A 26,732-nucleotide genomic window follows, 5' to 3' on the forward strand; every position below is an offset into this window, starting at 1 on the left:
GTCCTCAAAATTGTATGTTAGTGCAAATAAAAAAAAGTATTACAGACAGTACTCAATTGTTACATGCCCCTCAGCAAATTCCATGGGGTGTCTACTTTCCAAAAAGGGGTAATTTGGGTTTTTTTTTGTACTGCTCTGGAATTTTAGCACCTCAAGAAAACTAATAGTCAGAAAGTAAAAGCTGCGTAAATGCATAAATAATATACATATATATATATATATCTATATCTATATCTATCTATATCTATCTCACAGTTTGTAGACGCTACAATTTTCACACAAAACAATAACTATACACTCATTTGTATTTTCTTTTTCTACCCAAAACATGAAGCAGAATACATTTTGGCCTAAATTTGAGTTTATTAGATTTTTTTTATAACAAAGTAGAAAATGTCATTTTGTTTTCATTTATATCACAAAAAATAAAAATCCCAGTGGTGATCAAATACCACAAAAAGAAAGCTCTATTAGTGTGAAAAAAAGATATAATTTTCATTTGAGTACAGCGTTGTATGGCCAGGCAATTGCCAGTTGAAATAGAGAAGCGCCAGATGAGTGAGTTTGGGGTGGAGGAACAGGACTGACCTGCACAGAGTCCTGACCTCAACCCGACAGAACACCTTTGGGATGAATTAGTACGGAGACTGTGAGCCAGGCCTTTTCATCCATCAGTGCCTGACCTCACAAATGTGCTTCTGGAAGAATGGTCAAACATTCCCATAGACACACTCCTGTGGACAGTCTTCCCAGAACAGTTGAAGCTGTTATAGCTGCAAAGGGTGGGCCAACTCAACATTGAACCCTACGGACCAAGTCTGGGATGCCAATAACTGCTTCCTGACCACCCTATAGCAGAAATACTGCTACAGGGTGGCACAGGTGCGCAAAATCATATATATATATATATATATATATATATATATATATAAAAATACACACACACACATATGAGTTTGTATTTCCAGGTAGGGGCACGCGCACCCTACCCTCGCCACCATTGACGGCTGCGGCGGTCAATCACAGGGTCCCGGACGGTGATTACTCGCCGGCGACCGGTGATTGCCAAGCATCTCCGACGGGGAGAACTGTTTGTAAACAAAAAAAGTTCTCCTTGTCAGCTTGTGCACACTGGTTTGTATGGCTGTGCAGAGCACAGCCATGCAAAGCAGTGTGCTTACAGTGAAGCAGACGGACACAGCACTTAGTAAAAAAGCACATAGCACACAACCCTTTGATCGCCCCAGATGTTAACCCCTTTCTGCCCAGTGCCATTAGTACAGTGTCAGCGCGTTTATTTAGCAGTGATCACTGTATTGGTATCACTGGGGATGTCAGTGACAGCAAGGCAGTTCCCCCCAAGTATCAGAATGCCTGCAGCAGTCCCGCCATATGTCGCTGATCACCGCCATTATTGGTAAAAATTAATTAATTTTAGCAAAGACATGTAGCAGAATACATCTTGGTCTAAATTTATGACAAAATTTTATTTTTTTTACTTTTTTTAATAGCAAAAAGTCAATTTCTCAAAATTGTTGGTCTTTGAGGGACCCCTACAGAAAGAGGGAGTGGAGGTATGTACATAGGAGAAGGCTCTACATACACAGTATACAGGTAGGTATATAGGAGCAGGCTCTATATACACAGTATACAAGTAGGTATAAAGGAGGAGGCTCTATATATACACAGGTAGGTACAGTTGTGACCAAAATTATTCAACCCCCAATGCTGTAAAGGGGTTTAGGGACTATAGTGTACATTTGGAATTGTATTCAGAATCAAATCCTACAAGGACGTTGTAACTACCCAAATGCAACTAAAATGACATCAATTGTTTATGTAATACAGTAGTAAATGGTTCTTATGTGGTTTCTTCATTGCCACAATTATTCAACCCCTTAAAGACTACCACTCTGAAGAACAGAGGTTCATACAGGTGCTTTCCATCAGGTATTGAAAACACCTGTGGATGTCACCGAGCAGCAATCAAGCATAATAAGCACCAATTAGGCAGCTTTAAAATGACTGTGATACTCAGCTCCTTCTAGACATTTACTGGTGTGGTTACAAACATGGTGAAGGCAAGAGAATGGTCCAGGAAGACAAGAGAAGAGGTGATTTCTCTTCACAGGAAGGGCAATGGCTATAAGAAGATTGCAAAGATGTTAAACATACCAAGAGACACCTTAGGAAGCATCATTCGCAAATTCAAGGCAAAGGGCACTGTTGAAACGCTACCTGGTCGTGGCAGAAAGAAGATGCTGACTTCGACTGCTGTGCGCTACCTGAAGCGTAGAGTGGAGAGAAGTCCCCGTGTGACTGCTGAGGAACTGAGAAAAGATTTGTCAGATGTGGGTACAGAAGTTTCAGCCCAGACAATAAGACGCACACTGCGTAATGAAGGCCTCCGTGCCAGAACTCCCAGGCGTACCCCCTTGCTGTCTCCAAAGAATAAGAAGAGTCGACTGCAGTATGCCAAAAGCCATGTGGACAAACCACAAAAGTTGTGGGATAGTGTTCTGTGGACTGATGAAACAAAATTAGAACTGTTTGGGCCCATGGATCAACGCTATGTTTGGAGGAGGAAGAACAAGGCCTATGATGAAAAGAACACCTTGCCTACTGTGAAGCATGGTGGAGGGTCAATCATGCTTTGGGGCTGTTTTGCTTCTGCAGGTACAGGGAAGCTTCAGCGTGTGCAAGGTACCATGAATTCTCTTCAGTACCAGGAGATATTGGATGGAAACGTGATGCAGTCCGTCACACACCTGAGGCTTGGGAGACGTTGGACCTTTCAACAGGACAATGATCCCAAGCATACCTCCAAGTCCACTAGAGCATGGTTGCAGAGGAAAGGCTGGAACATTTTGGAGTGGCCATCGCAGTCACCAGACTTAAATCCGATTGAGAACCTCTGGTGGGACTTAAAGAAAGCAGTTGCAGTGCGCAAGCCTAAGAATGTGACTGAACTGGAGGCCTTTGCCCATGAAGAATGGGCGAAGATACCCGTAGATCGCTGCAAGACACTTGTGTCAAGCTATGCTTCACGTTTAAAAGCTGTTATAACTGTAAAAGGATGCTGTACTAAGTACTAAGATTGAATGTCACTTGGGGGTTGAATAAAACTGATAATGCTGTGAGCACAGAAAAGACATTTGTGGTTATTTCATTATAACTGTTATGTTATATTTGTCTGACCTACAAGTGCCTCTTTAATGTAAATGTAAGCAAGATGACTGAATGATCAAAAGCAATGTCAAACTGGCCAAAACACTCAATTTCAGTGGGGGTTGAATAATTTTGGTCACAACTGTATATAGGAGCAGGTTCTATATACACAGGTAGGTATATAGAAGCAGGCTCTATATACACAGTATACAGGTAGGTATATAGGAGCAGGCTCTATATATACAGTATACAGGTAGGTATATAGGAGCAGGCTCTATATATACAGTATACAGGTAGGTAGGTATATAAGAGCAGGATCTATATATACAGTATACAGGTAGGTATATAAGAGCAGGCTCTATATATACAGTATACAGGTAGGTAGGTATATAAGAGCAGGATCTATATATACAGTATACAGGTAGGTATATAAGAGCAGGCTCTATATACACAGTATAAAGGTAGGTATATAGGAGCAGGCTCTATATATACAGGTAGGTATATAGGAGCAGGCTCTATGGGGCGGCACAGTGGCTTAGTGGGGCGGCACAGTGGCTTAGTGGTTAGCACGTCTGCCTTGCAGTAAAAGGGTCATGGGTTCGATTCCTGACCATGGCGCCTCCTGCATGGAGTTTGCATGTTCTCCCTGTGCTTGTGTGGGTTTCCTCCGGGTACTCCGGTTTCCTCCTACACTCTAAAGACATGCTGGTAGGTTAATTGTATCCGGTCTAAATTGGCCCTATTATATGTATGTGAGTTAGGGACCTTAGATTGTACACCCCTTGAGGGTTAGGGACTGATGTGAATGTTCAATATATATGTGTAAAGCGCTGCGTAAATTGACAGCGCTATATAAGTACCTTAACCACTTGCCGCCCAGCCACTGTATAAAAACGGTGGCAGGGCGGCACGGCTGGGCAAAAGCACGTTTTAAAACGTGCTGTTGCAAAACAGCGCGTTGCAAAACAGCGCACCGCCGCCCTACCTTCACCGCCGATCTCAGCCGCGGGTGTCAGTCGCCGGGTCACAGCCGGTTATCAGCTGTGTCCCAGCGATTGGCGGCAATCAGTGACAGAGAGCAGGGCTGCAGTAGCTCTGCTTTCTGTCACTTTCCTGACAGTTCCTGACAAGCAGACCAGGAGAAAAAAAGTTTCTCTGTCCCAATCTGTGTGTCTCTGTGCAGTACACACCCCCGCCCCCTAGTAAAACACTCCCCTCACACAGTTAACCCTTTCAGTGCAAAAAAAAGTTAATCCCTTCCTCCCCAGTGCCATTAGTACAGTGTCAGTGTTTTTTTTTTTTGCACTGATCACTGTATTGGTGTCACTGAGGATGTCAGTGACCCCAGGTCAGTTCCCCCCCAGCGTCAGAATGTCCGCCGCAGTCCTGCCATAAGTCGCTGATCGCCGCCATTATTAGTATAAAAAAAAATAAAAATCCGAGTATCTTTCCCGCCATTTGTAATCGCTATAACTGTCACATAAACCAATTAATTTACACGTATTGGGTTTTTTTTTTAGCAAAGACATGTCGCAGAATGCATTTTGGCCAAAATTTGATTTTTAAATTTTTTTTTTACTGGACATGTTTTATAGCAAAAAGTACAAAATATTGTTTTTTTTTCTCAAAATTGTCAGCCTTTTTTTTTATAGCACAAAAAATAAAAAATGCACAGGTGATCAAATACCACCGAAAGAAAGCTCCATTTGTGTGAAAAAAAGGACATAAATTTCATTTATGTACCGTATTGCATGACCGCGCAATTGTCCGTTAAATTAGCGCAGCGCGTATAGCAAAAAAATTGCGTAAATTGCAGTATCTATACCATAGATTGTAGACGCTATAACGTTCACAAAAAGCAATCAATATACACTTATTGGGATTTATTTTACTAAAAACATGTAGCAGAATACATTTTGGCCTAAATTTATAACTAATTTTGAGTTTACTATATATTTTTTATAGCTGAAAGTAAAAAATATCGTTTTTCTTCAAACTTTTTGGTCTTTTTTTGTTTATTGCGTGAAAAATAAAAAGCGCACAGGTGATCAAATACCACCGAAAGAAAGCTCTATTTGTGTGAAAAAAAGGACGTAAATTTCGTTTGGATGCAGCGTTGCATGACCGCGCAATTATCAGTTGAATTAGTGCAGCGCCGAGTAGCAAAAAAAGGCCTGGTCATTAAGGGGGGTAAATCCTCAGGAGGGCAAGTGGTTAAATAAAATAAAAAAAATAATATACACAGGTAGGTATATAGCAGCAGGCTTTATATACACAGGTAGGTATATAGGAGCAGGCTCTATATGCACAGTATAAAGGTAGGTATATAGGAGGAGGCTCTATATATACACAGGTAGGTATATAGGAGCAGGCTCTATATACACACAGGTAGGTATGTATGTATTAGGGGCTCAATACACACACACAGAGTCATGTAGTACACAGAGATGTACTGTATAGACAGGGAGGGAGATATGTCATGTATACACAGGGAGGGAGGCAGTATATTGTGTATACATAGGGAGGAAGGCCCCGTTGCTATGGTGACCAGTGACTCATTCACAACAGACTTCCTGTTTCCCCTAAAGCCCCAGGACCCCACAAAAAACCACCAAAGTCTGTCCTACCTACTGCCTGCTACCAGGACAGCTGTCACAATGCCTTTATATAGTGAAATTATAAAACCAGAGTTTATGAAATAGACAAAAAAAAATGTATTATGGGAACACAAATGGTATTCTCATTTGGGTACTGTGTTGGATGAGCCAGTAACTTTCAGGCAAAAACCAGGGCAGCTGGAGAATTCTAGCGATGCGACTAGCTGCAGCAGTTGTTTACTGTCAGAGCTGGTGTGAGCTGCTTTAAAGCCACTCTACCTGTACTGCCATAGACAGCGATTTCTGCGACTTTCTCACAGCAAAGACTACAATTCTACATTCTTCTACTTATTAATATCTAATTTTTTCATATTATATAGATTACTACTGTTATTATTATTATTCATTTTTAGGTAAACAAGCAATTCACCATCAGCATCTAGTACCAGCAGGATGCCGCGACGTCCAAGGCGACACAACCGTGAATTACAATCATGCAGGGAGGACCCAACAGGTATGTCAATCGTACCATTTTAACCCCTTCACAACCATGTAACATATATGAGGTGTCCAGGAAGTGGGCATTAAACATGGCCACCGCATATGTGTTCTCACTGAGACCAAGCTGGAAGTCTGCATATAAAAAAAAATTATATTTTATCTTTTTTTTCTCTTAGACAAAAGATAAAACAGCTATATTTTGGGGGGAAAAAAGTAAATAAAATTTAATTATATATATATATATATATATATATATATATATATATATATATATATATATATATATATATATAAATTTTATTTACTTTTTTTCCTAAATGCGCATTTGTGCGTGTGCATAGGGGACAAGGGTGGTTTAAATGTATGTATGTATTTATTTATTTTAAATTAAAGGAAAACTTGCCTATAATTGTAAAAAAACAAAAGAAAAAAAAAATTGTGTGTGTGTATATATGTATGTATATATATGTGTGTGTATGTATGTATTTGTGGGTGGGTGTGTGTGTATATATATATATATATATATATATATATATATATATATATATATATAAAATTTTTATTTACTTTTTTTCCTAAATGTGCATTTGTGCGTGTGCATAGGAGACAAGGGTGGTTTAAATGTATGTATGTATTTATTTTAAATTAAAGGAAAACTTGCCTATAATTGTAAAAAAAAAAAAAAAAAAGAAAAAAAAATTGTGTGTATATATGTATGTATATGTGTGTGTATGTATGTATATATGTGTATGTATATATGTGTATATATATACACACATATATATATATATACACACACCCACAAATACATACATACACACACATATACATACATATATATACACACACACAATTTTTTTTTCTTTTGTTTTTTTACAATTATAGGCAAGTTTTCCTTTAATTTAAAATAAATACATACATACATTTAAACCACCCTTGTCTCCTATGCACACGCACAAATGCACATTTAGGAAAAAAAGTAAATAAAATTTATATAAATAAAATTTATATATATAATATATATATATATATATATATATATATATATATATATATATATATATATATATATATATTTTATTTACTTTTTTTCCTAAATGCACATATATATATAAATTTTATTTACTTTTTTTCCTAAATGTGCATTTGTGCGTGTGCATAGGGGACAAGGGTGGTTTAAATGTATGTATGTATTTATTTTAAATTAAAGGAAAACTTGCCTATAATTGTAAAAAAACAAAAGAAAAAACAATTGTGTGTGTGTATATATGTATGTATATGTGTGTGTATGTATGTATTTGTGGGTGGGTGTAATATATATATATATATATATATATATATATATATATATATATATATATACACACACACATATATATACATACATACACACCCACCCACAAATACATACACACACATATTATACACACAATTTTTTTTTCTTTTTTACAATTATAGGCAAGTTTTCCTTTAATTTAAAATAAATACATACATACATTTAAACCAACCTTGTCCCCTATGCACACGCACAAATGCGCATTTAGGTCTGGCACACAATTGTAAACAGTGACTGCATCACATATGAGGTACCGCTGTGAACATCAGAGAGTGATAATTCTAATGCCAGAGCTCACGTTTAAACCTAGACTAACTGATAACTTGTTAAAGTGGTTCTAAAGGCTCAAGGCTTTTTACCTTCATGTATTCCATGCATGAAGGTAAAAAACCTGTGTTCAGCTTGTACCCTTCTACCAACCCCCCCCTAGCGATGTGCATGAGAATCTTGGCTTGCCGGGGACTCTCCTGGACAGAGAGAGAGCGGGGCTGAGCAGTGTCTCTGTGTGTGAATGGACACGATAGTCAGCTGCAAGCAATAGCAAACATGTCATACTGACCTGCTCTGTGCAATGGTTTTGCACACAGCAACCCTGATTCTCCTCTTCTCAGATCTCCCATGGGGTTGGCTCCTTCCCCCTGCTGAATGGCCCCACAGGAAGACACTTGCTACAGGGCATGCATGCGGGTTTATGGTCAAGCCAGTATCAATTAAAATAAAGTGCAGTTTGGCACTGCCCCCCCCTCTCTACTGGTTTAGATTGACAGCAGCTGTCGTCTGAGTCAATGAGGAGGGAGATTAAGTTCAAGCTCAGGTATGTTTATGGGGGGAGCTGCATGCAGAAAGGTTTTTAACTTAATGCAGAGAATGCATTAAGGTAAAACGTTAAATAATCTTCAATTTCCAGGTTTACCTATGCAATAGTCACCTGTCATACATGAAATCTGTTAAAAATGAAACATCTGCCCTAGACATTTACAGGTTAAAATTCTGATAGAAAGGCTAACATGACAGAGATGCTGAAATCTCACCCATTGTTATTACAGGCATGGATTCAATTGCTTACCGCACCCGGTCAAGAGCAGCTCTGCGATGGCAAAGGGAGAACGCCAGCTCCAACAGAAGTCGTTCTCGAAGGGACCGCATCGTTGCTGAGGACCAGCAAGCATTGGCCACACCACCAGCCCAGGAGTCCCAGTTGCTGCCCTCCTGTTCCATCTGCTTGAGTGAAATTGAAGTGGGAGGGGACAATACAACCCTAACCTGCTCCCATCAATTTCACTCTGGCTGCATCGGAACATGGAGGGAGCACAGCAACACATGTCCTCTTTGCAGAGCAATGATTCATTTTTTTCTTCCACAGGATGGAGACAGAAGAGAGCCCCGGAGGATCCCCTTCTGGGAGATACCCACCCTCCAGGGGGAAGACATCATCAACCTTCAGTATATCTATGAAATTGATGAATTTGGTAACTCCAACTTGGTCTTCTATGTTTAACATCATTTCTGTTTCTATAGATTTATTTTATAGAAGTATATTTTAATGTATAAATATATATATGTATATACATGTTTGTTTATATGAAGCATAGTGTGCATTATAAAAAAAAACAAAAAAAAACAAAAAAACAAAAAAACAAAAAAAAACAAAAAAAAACAAAAAAACAAAAAAAAAAAAGTTAACCTTGTTTCTGTGTTACAGCGGTGTAGATTAGTGTAGAGAAGTGTAGAAGAGTGAAGTATAGCATGGTTAAGAGTAGTGTAGAGCAGTGCAGTGTAGATAAGTGAGGTGTAATGTAGATTAGTGTAGTACAGAGTACAGAAGTATAGTGTATTATTGGGGTGTAGAGTACAGTTGTAGACAGTAGTGTAGATTAGTGGGGTATAGAGTACAGTAGTAGACAGTGATGTCAATTAGTGAGGTGTAGAGTACAGTAGTAGATAGTGTCGATTAGTGAGGTGTAGAGTACAGTAGTAGATAGTGTCGATTAGTGAGGTGTAGAGTACAGTAGTAGATAGTGTTGATTAGTGAGGTGTAGAGTACAGTAGTAGACAGTAGAGTAGTGTCGATTAGTGAGGTGTAGTGTAGATTAGTGTAGTACAGAGTACAGAAGTATAGTGTATTAGTGGGGTGTAGAGTACAGTAGTAGACAGTAGTGTAGATTAGTGGGGTATAGAGTACAGTAGTAGACAGTGATGTCAATTAGTGGGGTGTAGAGTACAGTAGTAGACAGTAGTGTAGATTAGTGGGGTGTAGAGTACAGTAGTAGACAGTAGTGTAGATTAGTGGGGTATAGAGTACAGTAGTAGACAGTGATGTCAATTAGTGAGGTGTAGAGTACAGTAGTAGATAGTGTCGATTAGTGAGGTGTAGAGTACATTATTAGACAGTAGAGTAGTGTTGATTAGTGAGGTGTAGTGTAGATTAGTGAGGTGTAGAGTACAGTATTAGACAGTAGAGTAGTGTTGATTAGTGAGGTGTAGTGTAGATTAGTGTAGTGGAGAGTACAGTAGTTTACATTAGCTTAGTGTAGTGTAGATGAGTGTATATTAGTGAGCTGTAGAGTACAACAGAAAAGAGTAGAGTAGTGTAGAGTAGGGTAGATTAGTGTTGTGTAGAGTAGATTAGTGTAGTGTAGATTAGTATAGTGTAGGACTGGCCAGAGAGGGATTACTTTGACGCAGTTGGCCAGCTTAAACATGTATTGCAATTCATTGCAATGCATGTGAACTAAAAATCCCTGTTTTTATGCAAAGTTTGTTAGAAGGGTGTATAGCAGAGGGTTCATTCAGTAGTTTTAGCATCTTCAGGGATTTATACCTATGTATGTATGCAGGGCTTTTTTTCTCAGAGGAAAGGTGGTGGAACTCCCCCACCCAAACCTGGCCACGCCCCCATCAAACCCTAGGACCACCCCTTTAGAGAACAGGAATGCAAGTAAAATTTGGGAGGGGCTTCCGATGACATCATTTCCCGTACATACCATATAAGGGAAATGATGTCATCGGACCCCCGGCTGCCTCTTGCATGATCTGCATGAAACACATGCATAGATATAAAATGACTAATGTACTGACACCAGAAACACATGCATAGATATAAAATGACTAATGTACTGACACCAGAAACACATGCATAGATATAAAATGAATACCGTACTGACACCAGAAACACACGCATAGATATAAAATCAGTACCGTACTGACACCAGAAACACATGCATAGATATAAAATGACTAATGTACTGACACCAGAAACACATGCATAGATATAAAATCAGTACCGTACTGACACCAGAAACACACGCATAGATATAAAATCAGTACCGTACTGACACCAGAAACACATGCATAGATATAAAATCAGTACCGTACTGACACCAGAAACACACGCATAGATATAAAATCAGTACCGTACTGACACCAGGAACACATGCATAGATATAAAATCATGGCAGGCCGTTTGTAAACGTCCAGCATAGATATAAAATCAGTCTAGCATGCATGTGTACCCTGTCTGGTAGATGTGCCTGCTCCTACAGGCTCCCCTAGGGTTGCCACCTTTTCCTCCAAAAAATACCGTCCATCACTGAATTTATCTTTCCTGTTCCTCATGCACAGGAGGGGCGCTCTCGATCGGCGCCGCTGAGCGCTGAGCAATTGCGTTCTGAAATAGTTTAGGTGGGCTCAGGTGGGTGAGGATAGTTTAGGTGGGCTCAGATAGTTTAGGTGGGCACAGGTGGTTGGGATAGTTTAGGTGGGCACAGGCTGGGGAGAGAGTAAAAATTTAGAGCAATACATGATACTGCAGTCAGTGACAGGGAGCCGAGCGCAGCTTACCTACTCCAAGCTGTACGGCCCCTGCGTCCACGCTGTCACTGCCGTTGATGTCGCCGCGCCGCCCCCGATGTTTACACGCCGGCGGGGGGGGGCGGTGAAGCGTGCATAGTGTCCTCGCCCATCGTCCGCGCCCCCGATGTTTACACGCTGGCGGTAGAGGGGGGGGGGGTGAAGCGTGCATGTCCCCGCTCACCGGCTGTGAGCAGTGGCAGTGACAGGTGCCGGGCACGCGCAAGCATGACATAAACAAGCCGCGTCCGGCACCTGTCACTTTCGCTGCTCTGCATAGCTTGTCAGCTCTGCAGAGGCAGTCGGTGAGCGGGGACAAGAAGAAAAAGGTGGCGGAACGCAGTACCGCCGCGTTCCGGCAGAAAGAAAGCCCTGTATGTATGTATGTATGTATGTACAAGCCATTTAGATATGAGCACAGTTCTCTTATTTCTATGGAACATAAAGGATACCGAGGTTCGTCACCATTTCACTAGCAGATGCAATTTTAAGGCCTCATGTACACAGGGCATTTTTGCAGCCACTTTTAGGGGCAGCAGGCATTTTTTTTTTCCTGCTTCTAAACGCCCCCATATGTTATCCTATGTGTTCATGCACACATAGACTTTTAGAAGCTTTTAGTGGCAGGGACATTTAGCACAAAGAAAAACCCAGGGCCAGTGCATCCATAAGCAGCAGCGTTTTGGCAGAAAAAAAAATGATTGGTGCATGTAAAAGCATCTAAACGCATGTTAATGCTCGGCGCATCTAGCGCTCGAGCGTTCATTCATTTCAAAGGCCAAAAGAACTTATTATTCTGGACAAATGCTTGTAAAAGTGTAAAGCACTTTTACATGCGTCAGGCATTTTTTACTGACAAAACGCTTGACATGTTGGGTATTCATTTAAACAGTGCAAGCTCATCTATTATATTTTTTTTAAAAAAAAGGTAATATATTACATTTGTTTGCCTTGAAAATAACTTTGGTGTATTTTTACTAAAAATCTGCATTTCATAAACCGCTGTGCTAATATTCTGTACCTTGTTGCTAAGGTGATCCCTGCCCTTCACCATCACATGAATGAGGTTTGTCCAATTTAAATCCCTGCACATGTGCACTTTCTCTTCCCTTTCACAGTAGCTCTGAGCTCCCCTGACTGAGGAGTCAGCAAATGCAGGCACAGGGAGCATCTTAGCAACAACCTACCACTAAGACAGGACAGGGTGGGAACCATCTCTGAGTGTTTCTCAGACAGGCTCTGGGAGGAACGTAAATGGCCTATACCTAATGCAGGAGCATGATTAAAATGTTATCACAGTGGGCAGTTGGCTTCATCTACAGGCAACCTCCAGAGGCAGATTTTGGAAAAGAACTAAATCAGACCAGAGATTATGCAATTTTCTTTCCTTCCATCACAAGCTCCACGGGCTGCCTGGCTTCCTCACTCACTAGGATAACTGTCAGTGGATGATGCTACCCTGGGACATGCTGGGTCACAGGACACATTTCACGGACTCCTGTGACCCAGCATGTCTGAGGGTAGCATCATCCACTGACAATGCACTGACAGAGCCTGTGCAGCTCCACAATCACTAGCCGGCTACACAGTGGTCCGGATGCTGTGTAAGGTGCAGATCATCCATTCATGTTGGTGCTGGGACTTGATTCGATGCAGTGATCTCTTCAACCCCTCCCCTCCAATTACATGTGCTTATTTGTTCACCCCTTTTGAGTAGCATTTATCTGTACTTTAATAAATTAAGTGGAGTTTACTACACTAGAGTTTGTGCCATCTTACGCCCTTGCCCTGATTGTTTGTTTGTTTAGTTACATGCTGACAGCTGCACTGTTAGTTTACTCCTGTCTAGGCCAAGGGCTACCCGCTCACATTTATGAGTTGTTATATGTTGTATAACGGTTTGATTTATTTTATGATGCAGTGTAATCATTTTCCCTTTTAATTTAAACATAAATCACCACCGCCAAAATTCATATAAATTATTAATAAATATACAAATAAATGCTGCTGCTCATCAGTGCAAATACACACCAAAAAAAATATATAAACATTAACACAGTGCAATAAAAAAAGAAAAAGGAAATTAATATAATTATATATATATACACACATACATACATATATACAGTCAGGTTCATAAATATTGGGACATCGACACAATTCTAAGAGTTTTTTAAGGGAAAGAAGTGGAATGTTCTGCAATGGCCAAGTCAATCACCTGACCTGAATCCGATTGAGCATGCATTTCACTTGCTGAAGACAAAACTGAAGGGAAAATGCCCCAAGAACAAGCAGGAACTAAAGACAGTTGCAGTAGAGGCCTGGCAGAGCATCACCAGGGATGAAACCCAGCGTCTGGTGATGTCTCTGCGTTCCAGACTTCAGGCTGTAATTGACTGCAAAGGATTTGCAACAAAGTATTAAAAAGTGAAAGTTTGATTTATGATTATTACTCTGTCCCATTACTTTTGGTCCCTTAAAAATGGGAGGCACATATGCAAACTGTTGTAATTCCTACACCGTTCACCTGATTTGGATGTAAATACCCTCAAATTAAAGCTGACAGTCTGCAGTTAAAGCACATCTTGTTCGTTTCATTTCAAATCCATTGTGGTGTATAGAGCCAAAAATGTTAGAATTGTGTCGAAGTCCCAATATTTTTGGACCTGACTGTGTATGTATATATATATATATATATATATATATATATATATATATATATCCACTCTCCAAGAAAACGCTTAGAATAATGTAGGGAAAAAAACAAATATATAGCGTAATACTGCAACACTTGGTTATCTTAAATGTTTAAGTACCAAGCCAGTCAGATTCTTAATGATCAAAATAAGCATTTTATTGCATTTTAAAAGCCTCAAAACGCCACATCATCAGGGTTATTCCTTGAGATCCCACGGTCAACACCAGATGACAGCACAGAGAATCTCTCATACACAAGATGGCCCCCAGGAACGCCGCACGCCGGCGTGCGCTCCACTCACCGGAAGTGACGTATTACGTATGGTGGAGGAACCGGAAATGTGTCAACGCGTTTCGCCCCTCCTCCAGGGCGTCATCACAGACCACACCACTCCAGTCAGACGCTGCAAATATACTGAACGCGGCATCCTCCCCTCTACATCTGATAGGCTACATGCAAATCATAAACCCTATTCAGCTGTCACCTCATGCCATTGTGGGATCCCATTACAATACACTTAAAACTCAAGGGAAAAACCATACTTTTCCTCTCAAACCCCATTAACAGGCTTCAAAAAATGCATTCCTGCCGATCTACCATTAACACTTTAATATGAAACATATTTTATAAAATTAAGAATAAGAATAAAAATTAAGTTCCGGTTCCGTCGCCATATGTAGTATGTCACTTCCGGTGAGTGGAGCGCACGCCGGCGTGCGGCGTTCCTGGGGGCCATCTTGTGTATGGGAGATTCTATGTGCGGTCATCTCAAGGAATTACCCTGGTGATGTGGCGTTTTGAGGCTTTTAAAATGCAATAAAATGCTGATTCTGATCATTAAGAATGTGAGTGGCTTGGTACTTAAAAATTGAAGATAACCAAGTGTTGCAGTATTTCGCTATATATTTGTTTTTTTCCCTACATTATTCTGACCGTTTTCTTGGAGAGTGGTGTCTGGTGATCCTGGAGGTATGAGGCTGGATATACTCTGGTTTGGAGTGGGAGAAACCTATTATCTGGAGGATTACTGACTGGGTCTAGGATCCCATAAAAACCCTAATAAAAGGCGTTTTTTTTCACCAATATCTGGTGAGTGCGGTATAATCTTTTGAGCACTATTTTGGTGGAAGCATAAGTTATATCCTTTGGAAGAGAACTTTCAAGAATATTTATAAATCATTTTTTGAATATAATTTTTAAATCTTTTTTTCACCAATTTGGAGTGGGACTTATTTAATTTAATTTATATATATTCATTTCCATTTTCACTTTTAGTTTACCAGGGGGAGTTTGAACGCTTTAACAAAGAAACTGCAAGGCATTTTGGTTTTGGGAATTAGGCTGGACGCTTTGGCCAACTCTCCTATATGCCTATCTCCTAGTATCAGAAAAAAAAACACTTTACACTTGAAAATATTTGTACTACATTTAAGCAAGTCAATCATTTGGGTGTTACTTCATTTCACTGGCAAGGATATTTCTGCTGGCCAATAACTGAATTAACGCTCAGGCACTGCATGTGCCTAGCATTAATGTGCGTTGGGTATTTTATTCTGGCCAAATGCTCCGCTCCTGAACGTGATTTTGGTGCATACAGATAAGTGCCCTTAAAAAACCCTGCCTGTGAACTTTAAATGCCTATGTGTGCATGTACACATAGGCTAACAGAGGGGCCTTCAAGGTGTCACAAAAAAAAAAAAAAAAAAAGGCATTTAGGAGCTCAAGTGTGCATGAAGCCTTAGAATATTATGATGTAAAAAAATTAGAGGTTAGGTTCTATTCTCACACTGGCATGGTCAATTACATCTAGAAGCCCCAGTGAGGTTCTCCTGGCAATTATTTGCAGGAAGAAGACCCTGCATCCAGGGCCAATCATTGCAGGTAATTTCTCCAATCACTCCATGAGCAATGAGAGACTAATGGCTCCTGCAGAGAATAGTAGGCACTCATGGAGGGATTATCTGCAATTGCTGGCCCTAGTTGCAGACAGCATGGGGTTTATTTACTAAAGCTGGAGAGTGCAAAATCAGTCTCACTTCTGCATGGAAACCAATCATCTTCTAACATCAGCTTGTTAAATTGGGCTTTGGCAATAAAACCTGGAAGCTGATTGGTTTCTATGCACAAGTGAGCCTGATTTTGCACTCTCCAGCTTTAGTAAATAAACCCCCATGCGTCCAGGGAGGATTACTCGCAGGTACTCGCAGCTTGAGGGAGGGGCGGAGGAAATATGAAAGGGGTGGTGATGTGTGAACAAGATTTGGCCACATACCGGGGTGGAAGTAGGGGAATGATTGATGGAGAGATTAAAATATAAATAATGTAGTGAGAGATGAGGATGGAGTAAGCAGCAGACTGGTGGAGGCAGAAAGAGGTAAAAAAGGAGAGACAGATATGAACCTAGCGGGAAATATGAGCAGAGATATGGCAGATACATGGAAGTAAATGTAAAATTACTGGATAGGGTGATGTGGGACAAGACCACTGTACATGGAACAAAGCTAGAAATATGGGACTGGTGGGAGGTATGGACAGATGTTTGCACACAATGACCTACACAAGTCAATGACAGGCAATAGCTGTACGCTAATGACTGCACATCCATGCATTTAGTTGCATACAGGGATAGATATGTACAACTGAACACAGATAGTTTGTGTCCAGGGCTTCTCAGACAGACCTCTTATCAGGAAGACAAAGTACTGAAAGGGCAACAGCTATACACATCAAAGTGCAGCTCGCAGTACAGTAAGCATTCACATGAGCTTAGAGTTTGGCTTCCTAAAGTGACCCTGTCACCACAGTCACTCGTATACAAAAGCCTACCTGCTAAAAGAAAAAGGAATACACTCAGAACTCCCTCGTGACGAGTATCCCACATCTCCAGGGGTGTGGAATATCAGTCTTCCCTGCCACACACTGTGGTTTCACTGTGGTTTGTGCCTCTTGTAGGGACATAGGAGCTTGTGGGAGAAACCACAGCGTGCAGCGGGAGGAGCAGGTAATCCGTACCCCCAGAAGTGTGGAATACTTGCCACTGTCAAGGAAGTTTTTCAACTAACTGCATTCTTCTTTTAGCCGTTAGGTTATTGGATACAAATGTTCCTGTGCTAACAGAGTAACTTTGAAAGAAGAGTATGGGGGTGGTCTCTGCAGACCCTCTAGTTACCTGGCTGTCTCTGACTTCAATACTTACTGAACCAATACTCTGAGGCCAAAAAAACCCTCAGATTAAAAAGTTCTGATCAAACTCCTGATCGGCATACTTGTTTCAGGTCGGGGCCTTAGAAATACTGATGTCACTGGATTAGGATGATAGGCCACTAGCATTTTTAAAAGGGTTTTACAGATTGAAGCTCATCAAGCCGGGTAGTGAAAGCGGGCCACCCATGGATCGAACACTCATCAAGCCGGGTAGTGAAAGCGGGCCACCCATGGATCGAACACTCATCAAGCCGGGTAGTGAAAGCGGGCCACCCATGGATCGAACACTGTCGATACAGCAGGAAATAAACTCGATCCGTGCATGGCCAGACTAAGGCTGGCCATACATTATACAATTTTCTTGAGATTTTTGGTTTAGATTTACCAAAAAACATATAAAAGGAGGTCGAACCTAACAACACTTTCAATTGTATCCAGTTAGGCAGGCTCTTACACTACAGGGTTGAAGCTAAATCTAAAGAAAATTGGACAGAAAATTTTATAGTGTATGGCCAGCCTAAAGGTGTAGTTCACCTTTAACAGAAAGCTGCCTATGCAAGTAAAGGGCGCCTATAGATCAAAACAAACTGCAGATTGTGTGTTCTGTAAGTCGAGCACACATAAATGCACGTGTGTTGACATGCACTGCAATACTTTATGCTTTTTTGTTACCTCACTAAGCGTTACCTGTAAACCAGTGGTCTCCAGACTGTGGTCCTTTGCTTGCCTTTATCCAGCGCCTGGGGCACCATTCATCCCACTGCAAGGAGACACTATTCTGCCCACTCACATGAACAATAGGGCATATTTCAGGCCACTGACATCAGCAATGGGGCTCTATTCCTCCTACTGACAACAGCAATGGGACACTATTCCTCCCCCAAATACCAAAGATGGGGCACTGTTTATTCCCACTGATCCCAGGAACATTTTTATTCCTGCTGGCCACAGCCTGGCCCCCCCAAAGTCTGAAGGACAGCAAACTGTCCATTTTGATTAGAAAGTTTGGAGACCCGTGCTGTAATGGAAGCTTCAACTAACTGTTTTGTTTTTGGGGTTTGTGCAGATTACCAAACGCTAACATGTTTACACAGCGCACATCAGAACAACATACTGCTGTGAACGGCCCTCAATTCCCTCATGTTTTGCATTGTACTGGTATTGTTCTGTCACATGTTCTGTCCCCCTTTGTAATGTACAGCGCTGAGCGAACTATTGGTGCTTTATAAATACTGTATAATAAATAATAATAATAGTTTTACAATGTATATGCGCTTGCATGAGTTGACCAACGCATCTGGCATGAATAGATCCTGAAGGATTAGGTGGCACAAAAGTGATATTTTAGATAAAAGTACAGCCGGGTGAGTTTTGGGTGCAGCGACCTTAAGGCCTCATGCACACGGGATGTTAGAAAAACGCCAGTAGTGTTAGCTGTAGAATATGGAAATAAAAAATGTGAGGTTTTTTTGTGTTTTTTAGCATTAGCTTTTTTCAGCGGTTTTTTTTAGGATTTTTCAGCGTTTGCGTTTTTTTAGCAAAGCTATACTTCCACAAAATCTTCAGGCTCAAACACGCTCATAAATGCCGGATAATGTTTTTTTAGAGTTTTTCAGCTTTTATCAGCATTAGAGCATTTTTACAGCTTAAAAACTCCTCTTGAAACCCACTAGTTTTGGGGTTTTTTTCCAGCCAGAAAACGCTCCTCCCAAAAAACGTTGATCACAGCCTATGTGTACAAGAACATATAGGATAACATGCTGGGGAGTTTACTGGGTGTAGAAAAGAAACTCCAGAAGCCAAAAACAGCCGCTGTAAAAATGTCCAGTGTGCATGAGGACTTAACGTGGAAGCTGTGCACAAATAAAGGCAAGTGGAGAGCAAAGGACAAACTGTATTGTCTGTGGATTCCTGTAGTCAATCCTTCATGATTAGGCCTCGTATCTAGTTGTGTTGCCCGCTGAACAGGGATCCATGTTGGATTGCTCTTTATAGGGTGTTTGACAAGCTGTGAGTGGGCATTATATTGCCTACTCACCACCTGGTTTTAACCCATTAAACACCTTGCACCAGCATGTAGCAACCATGTGGGCACAAGAAACACCCCCATTTAGTCTAATAGGTTGTGTTTGCAATAGCGGGGATAGGCTTTTGTGCACCAAGATGCAAAGCATCACAACCGCGGCTTATGTACGCCCACCTCCACTACCTTTGCAGCTTAAAGTCGTACTAAACTCTCATTTATTATTTTTACCTACAAATATGCTTATAAAAAAAAAAAGCTTACTTGAAGATAAAATATCTCACAAACATGCACAGTTTAGGAGATAATTTAGTGAGCTGCAGCCAGTGACATCACAGGCACATGAGCTCTGAAAGAACGGCATATCCATGATGTCATCGCGGCTCGGCCAATCAAGCGGCTGCACCTTTCGAACCAAGACTAAGTGAAGATGGAAGCCTCTGCAGAGGTGACAGAACGCCGCTGGAGGGCTTTGTTTCAAAGTAAATCCTTCAGGATGTTTAGTATTTGACGCCTACTGTGACATTATGCCTTTGCCTTGCAGAGCTGTATTTTTTGTTGTTGTTGTATTTGTTTTAAATTTTACTACCACTTTAAGGGGGAAGCAGTAGATAAATTCAGCTCAACCACGTGTTTTACCACCCACTAACCACAAGTGTAAACTAGGACTCACCATTTCTTGTTCTGCACTGTGCGTTTATGTGCAAGCGGCCATCTCAGTAGAAGCAGAATTTTTCATCCTCATGTCAGAGCTGTAAGCAGAGAAAACATTGAGCAACACAGTAGTGACATCACCAAACTTCATCCCAAAATTCCCGAATAGGTAGCAGTATCTGAGATCTCACACTGCAGATATACAGCTATGAGGCAGTAGGCATGGAGGTGTCTAGCTACCACCACATGCCAGGAAGCGTACTGCTATTTTTCAGGTGTATTTGCAGACTAAGGGCCAATTCAAACCAGGAGCTGCATTACAACGCAGTATCTGGTGTGCAGTGACGTACGGCAGGTTCAATGCACTGTCGATAATCCCGATAATCTCGGGACATTGTTAAAACTTTTTCACTTAGGGGTGTACTCACTTTTTTTGCCAGTGGTTTAGACATTAATGGCTGTGTGTTGAGTTATTCTGAGGGGACAGCAAATTCATACTGTTATACAAGCTGTACACTCACTACTTTACATTGTAGCAAAATGTCATTTCTTCAGTGTTGTCACATGAAAAGATATAATAAAATATTTACAAAAATGTGAGGGGTGTACTCACGTCTGTGAGATACTGTATAAAGCCAGCCATACATGGCTCAATTTCCTCCCATTCAACCCATGGGCTGAACGACAGAAAATCAAACCAATTCTCCACTGCCGGCCATTCCTGGGGGACTGAAAGTGGAAGAAATGGCAATGTTTATTACCAGCTTTATAACTGAGTACACTGCCCAAACTAAGGATTGTATCACAGTGCTGTCAAAAATTTCCTCCAAACTGATAGGCTATATGGAAATACGGACTTATCCAAAAAATAGCAACCTGCACTGTGTGCGGATGAGAAAAATGAAGGCCATTAAATCCTTCTGTAGATGAAAAAGTGAAATAAAAGTCAACTAAGGGTCCATGCACTGTGGCTTAAAAAACTCTGCTCCTAGAGGAGTTTAGCGTTTTGTCTTTAGAAGCAACTAATGTGATCCTATGGGGTTTATTTACTAAAGCTGGAGAGTCCAAAATCAGACTCCCTTCTGCATAGAAACCAATCAGCTTCTAACCTCAGCTTGTTCAATGAAGCTTTGGCAATGAAACCTGGAAGCTGATTGGTTTCTATGCAGAAGGGAGTCTGATTTTGCACTCTCCAGCTTTAGTAAATAAACCCCTATGTGTCCATGCACATTAGGTTGTTTGGAGGCATATTTTAAGCTTAGTGTTTACAGGCAGGAAAAAAAAAAAAAACCTTCGGTTTCACCTTTTTGAGACAGTTCTCTGGCAGAAAAAACAAAAATGCTAAAATGAGTGTAAACACTAGTACAAAAATTGCTCAAAATGAATGTTTTGCAGGGCGTTTCCATGTTGTGTGCACTGTGGGAGATCAGATATAGTGAATGCAGGATCCTGGGTTTAGTAACACTTTAACAGAGGGGGCATTTTGTATTAAAGGATAAAGTCACCTTTGAAACGTGTTAAATGTTCCAAAATATTCCGTTTTTAGGGTGGAAAATGTAACATGTTCCAGCTCCTTCATCTTCTCCCTGCAAAAGCAACACCCCAGGGCGCACCCAGCCTTGCGCATTACCTTTGCGATAGCTTTATTAAAAGGATAAAACAAATGAATACACACATACAGCACAGATAATCCAACACATCAGTATCCACAGTGTCCTGAGGAAGAGGGGGATTCTCCCCTCAAAACACATCAGCTTTTGAGGGGAGTCTCCTCGTGGTTGGGACTCACTCAGTGGATCAGGTCAATTAGGACACTGTGCATACTGGTGTTCTTGTTTATCTATGCTGTTTGTGATAGCTTTATTAAAAGGTCACATCAAATGTATACTCACAAAAGGTAATGCACAAGGCTGGTGCGCCCTCTGTTTTTGCATTTCTAGTGTGACTTCTGGGCTTCCCCAGTCCTTAGAGGGCTGCAAAGCATTGACAATAGTGGAGTAGCTGAACAGTTGTAATCCTTCATTGCAGGTGAATTCTCATGAGTGCAGTTTGTGTTCTTTTGGCCTGCACCTAATCCCCCTGACCCCCCTCCTTGTGACAGCAGGCAGGGGATCCTTTCCCCACACCCACTGTCACAACTTAAAAACAGTGCAGCTGTTCAGGGCTCTGCCCACACAATCGCCTCATTATTTTATTTTTATTTCAGGTACTTATATAGCGCCGTCAATTTACGCAGCATTTTACATATATATTGTACATTCATATTAGTCCCTAACCCTAAAGGGGCGTACAATCTAAGGTCCCTAACTTACATTCATACTAGGGCCAATTTAGACAGGATCTAATTAACCTACCAGCATATCTTGAGAGTGTGGGAGGAAACCAGAGTACCCGGAAGAAACCCATGCAGACACAGGGAGAGCATGCAAACTCCAGGCAGGTGGTGCCATGGTTGGGATTGGAACCAACGATACTAGTACTGCCAGGTGGAAGTGCTAACCATTTAGCCACTGTGCTGCCCATTCAATACTCTGTGAATGAATGAATTACAAGTAATGTCAGCAGCTGGAGCTGATGGCACGTACTGCTCATTGAACTGCAAGGGCGCTGGTGAGAGTTCTTGTGGTTGATTGATTTTACCTCCAATTCAGAAACTGCTTGCCTGCAGGGTAGGTATGAACAGACAGATGATGGAGTGTCTGCAGGATCCCGACATTGCACCCACAGGTGCAATCCTCTCTAGATTGCAGAGTAAAAAATGAAATAAATGCACTTTTTTTTGTCTGCAAAAAGATGTGCATTTATTATATATATATATATATATATATATATATATATATATATATATATATATATATATATATATATATATACACACACACACTTTTTTTTTTTTTTTATACAAAATGTGAACCTATCCCTTAATGTTTTAGCAAAACTAGACCCTTAAGACATTGGGAGAGTTTGCATACAGTCAAACAACTGAAGACACTTACTTGGCCCCTTCTCTGAAACATGGAAATCACAACTTCCTGCAGTCCTGGGGTCGATCTTAAACTCTGCAGTTTCTCTAATTCGAACACCTTTGTGCTGCAAGCCACATCAGCGAGCTCGACAAGCGTTTGGGTTGCAGGCTGTTGATAGAGAAAGAGATAGGAACACTCGCTCAGATATTTAAATACAGAAAATACTATCTGCACAATCGTAACACATTTGCCATGCCTCAGACAGGTCGGTGCAGGCAGTCGTGTTAGTTACGGTGGACAAAGCAGACCTCAGTGAACGTACGGCATTGTGACACACCACACACACATTATGAACAGACAGCTTCTGGGTGTTATGATGCAAACTACTTCACAGATGAAACTAAATGTAAGTTATGCTTTCTGAGAGACTGACTCACTAGGTAGTAAAGTAAAGTTGGATTTTGTTTTTTAATAATAAATGGATTCCCCTATCCACATATTCAAGGTAAAAGAAGGACTCCTCCTAGCTGCACTGCTGTGTTCTGACAATGAGACTCCTCCGCTGTCAGAATACACTGATCAGAGCTGCAGCCTATTGACTGCAGGTGCTGATTGAATTAAAATATTTCAACAGTCCCATTCCAGTGTCATCGATCATTGGACCGACTCTTCTCAAACGGGAATGACCATAGATGAATCAAAATTTGGCAGGTCTCTGCTCAACTGGCCAAATTTTGTTCCATCTATGGACAGCCTAAGGCACAGTCAGTTAGACATAGACACTGTGGAAATGAAAAAAAATAAAAAAATTGAAAAAAAAAAAATTGCGAAAGAACACACAGATTTTAGGAGGGCACGGTTTAGGTGAAGCGCCTCTGCAGGCCACCAAAGCCACCATCAAAAGTCACAGCGCTGGAGCTTAAAAAGCAGGAGCGTATAAACCTTTTGTATCTCAGCCCCAAGCAAGGCTGCAGATTGCAGAACCTGGGACATAATGGACCACCTGACAGAGTGAACTTTCCTGTTTATGAATTATCATTACAAAACTGTAAAATAATTAAAACGTAATAGTTTTATAAGCAGCATACAATTTGCCATTAAACATGCTTTCATAAATGGAAAATATACTACAGCAGCTATAGAAAAAATGATGGACAAAGCCTCACTAAAGTCACACCATAAGGATCAATTAAAGAAGTTGGCTTCTCACACTGTCCCCGCCCCTCTATGGGTCATGGCTTAAGGACTGTGTTGGAAGACAATACGTTTCAAGAAATATTATGGCATGAGTGTGGCTTTGTCCTTTTCTTCTTATCGGCGTTTCAAATGCTAGTAAATGCGGCTAACCGTGTTTACAATTTTATTTTAACTCTTCCATTTCCAGATGCTGTCCAGATCTGTTTCATCATACAAAATGCATGCAAAGCGTTTTCCCAGTACTCAAATGGACCTGGTACACCATACTTTGAGGTTTCGCATGAAAGAAAATATGTTAGACACTGCTGCAATAATTTCTGCACAGAAATGAGCTGGAACACATCCAAACACCACAAAAAAAAAAAAAAAAGACAGCTAATCTCAACAAATACTGCTCTCTCTGCTTCTGCTCTCTATTTCTCTCAAAATGTCCGAAATAGTTAATTTTTTTACTATTTTTCAGTGCATTCAGGGCATTTTAGAAGGTCTCCTGAGATTATCTTTAAAAAACGCTTCTAAACCCAAATGCTCATAAACACGGTATGCAAATGCCACTAAACAGACATTTTTTAACCTATGTTTTCCAGCAGTTTCCATCATTCAGAAGTGTCCCGTGTACATGGAGCCTAAGAGGGCACTTTTTTCAGTCATTAGGGCAGAAAAGGAAGAGGATCTCCCCAGTGGAAGACAAATGGCAAAAACCTTGATGGGGTTTTAGCTCTCCCTCTACTTTATCTAAAACAAAAAAAAAGGACATTCCTTAAGCTGTAGAAACACATACAATAAGGCTCATTTACACGAGAAATCAAAATACCATAAAACCCCACAGATCAATGAGTCAGCGCTTCTCGAGCATGCGCAGTGGGCACCCGGCTGTCAGCCAGGTGCTCACACTAAAGGGAGGACAACTCCACGGAAGTGGGAGCAGGTACCTGTCAAATTCAGGTACCCGCTCCCCCTCCCTCCCCAAAGGTCCACAGTCTCTTGGTCATCCCCTGTACTGTGTCCGCAGTCTCTGGTCATCCCCTGTACTGTGTCCGCAGTCTCTGGTCATCCCCTGTACTGTGTCCGCAGTCTCTGGTCATCCCCTGTACTGTGTCCGCAGTCTCTGGTCATCCCCTGTACTGTGTCCGCAGTCTCTGGTCATCCCCTGTACTGTGTCCGCAGTCTCTGGTCATCCCCTGTACTGTGTCCGCAGTCTCTGGTCATCCCCTGTACTGTGCCCGCAGTCTCTGGTCATCCCCTGTACTGTGCCCGCAGTCTCTGGTCATCCCCTGTACTGTGCCCGCAGTCTCTGGTCATCCCCTGTACTGTGCCCGCAGTCTCTGGTCATCCCCTGTACTGTGCCCGCAGTCTCTGGTCATCCCCTGTACTGTGCCCGCAGTCTCTGGTCATCCCCTGTACTGTGCCCGCAGTCTCTGGTCATCCCCTGTACTGTGCCCGCAGTCTCTGGTCATCCCCTGTACTGTGCCCGCAGTCTCTGGTCATCCCCTGTACTGTGCCCGCAGTCTCTGGTCATCTTCTGTACTGTGCCCGCAGTCTCTGGTCATCCCCTGTACTGTGCCCGCAGTCTCTGGTCATCCCCTGTACTGTGCCCGCAGTCTCTGGTCATCCCCTGTACTGTGCCCGCAGTCTCTGGTCATCTCCTGTACTGTGTCCGCAGTCTCTGGTCATCTCCTGTACTGTGTCCGCAGTCTCCGGTCATCTCCTGTAGTACATCCGGTCTCTAGTCATCTCCTGTACTGTGTCCGCAGTCTCTGGTAATCTCCTGTACTGTGTCCGCAGTCTCCGGTCATCTCCTGTAGTACATTCGCAGTCTCTGGTCATCTCCTGTAGTACATTCGCAGTCTCTGGTCATCTCCTGTACTGTGTCCGCAGTCTCTGGTCATCTCCTGTACTATGTCTGCAGTCTCTGGTAATCTCCTGTACTATGTCTGCAGTCTCTGGTAATCTCCTGTACTATGTCTGCAGTCTCTGGTCATCTCCTGTACTATGTCTGCAGTCTCTGGTCATCTCCTGTACTATGTCTGCAGTCTCTGGTCATCTCCTGTACTGTGTCCGCAGTCTCTGGTCATCTCCTGTACTGTGCCCGCAGTCTCCGGTCATCTCCTGTAGTACATCCGCAGTCTCTGGTCATCTCCTGTACTGTGTCCGCAGTCTCTGGTCATCTCCTGTACTATGTCTGCAGTCTCTGGTCATCTCCTGTACTATGTCTGCAGTCTCTGGTAATCTCCTGTACTATGTCTGCAGTCTCTGGTCATCTCCTGTACTATGTCTGCAGTCTCTGGTCATCTCCTGTACTGTGTCCGCAGTCTCTGGTCATCTCCTGTACTGTGTCTGCAGTCTCTGGTCATCTCCTGTACTGTGTCTGCAGTCCATTGGTTCAGAATATTTTTTTTCTTGTTTTCCTCCTCTAAAACCTAGGTGCGTCTTATGGTCAGGTGCGTCTTATGGAGGGAAAAATACGGTATATCCTGAACATGGAGAAAGACATGTACTACCCAGTCATCCAGTGTTATCGAGACATTTAACCCCATTC

The 26,732-nt window shown here is 41.7% G+C and overlaps 1 protein-coding gene across 2 annotated transcripts in view; it reads right to left on the reverse strand.

Moving 5' to 3' along the window:
• Nucleotides 1-26,732, reverse strand: part of LOC149461118 (filamin-B-like) — a 73,184-nt gene that overhangs the window by 44,358 nt on the left and 2,094 nt on the right. For both annotated transcript variants that reach the window (XR_016312936.1, XM_089678711.1), the window contains 2 exons: nt 23,027-23,164; nt 20,050-20,128 (listed from right to left, as the gene is read on the reverse strand). The gene's annotated coding sequence lies outside the window, so the exon portion shown is untranslated. The remainder of the gene's footprint in view (nt 1-20,049; nt 20,129-23,026; nt 23,165-26,732) is intronic.

The sequence above is a fragment of the Staurois parvus genome, unplaced genomic scaffold, assembly GCF_062004578.1.
Source record: "Staurois parvus isolate SC_StPar_1 unplaced genomic scaffold, SC_StPar_1.0 ptg000209l, whole genome shotgun sequence".
NCBI lineage: Eukaryota > Metazoa > Chordata > Amphibia > Anura > Ranidae > Staurois > Staurois parvus.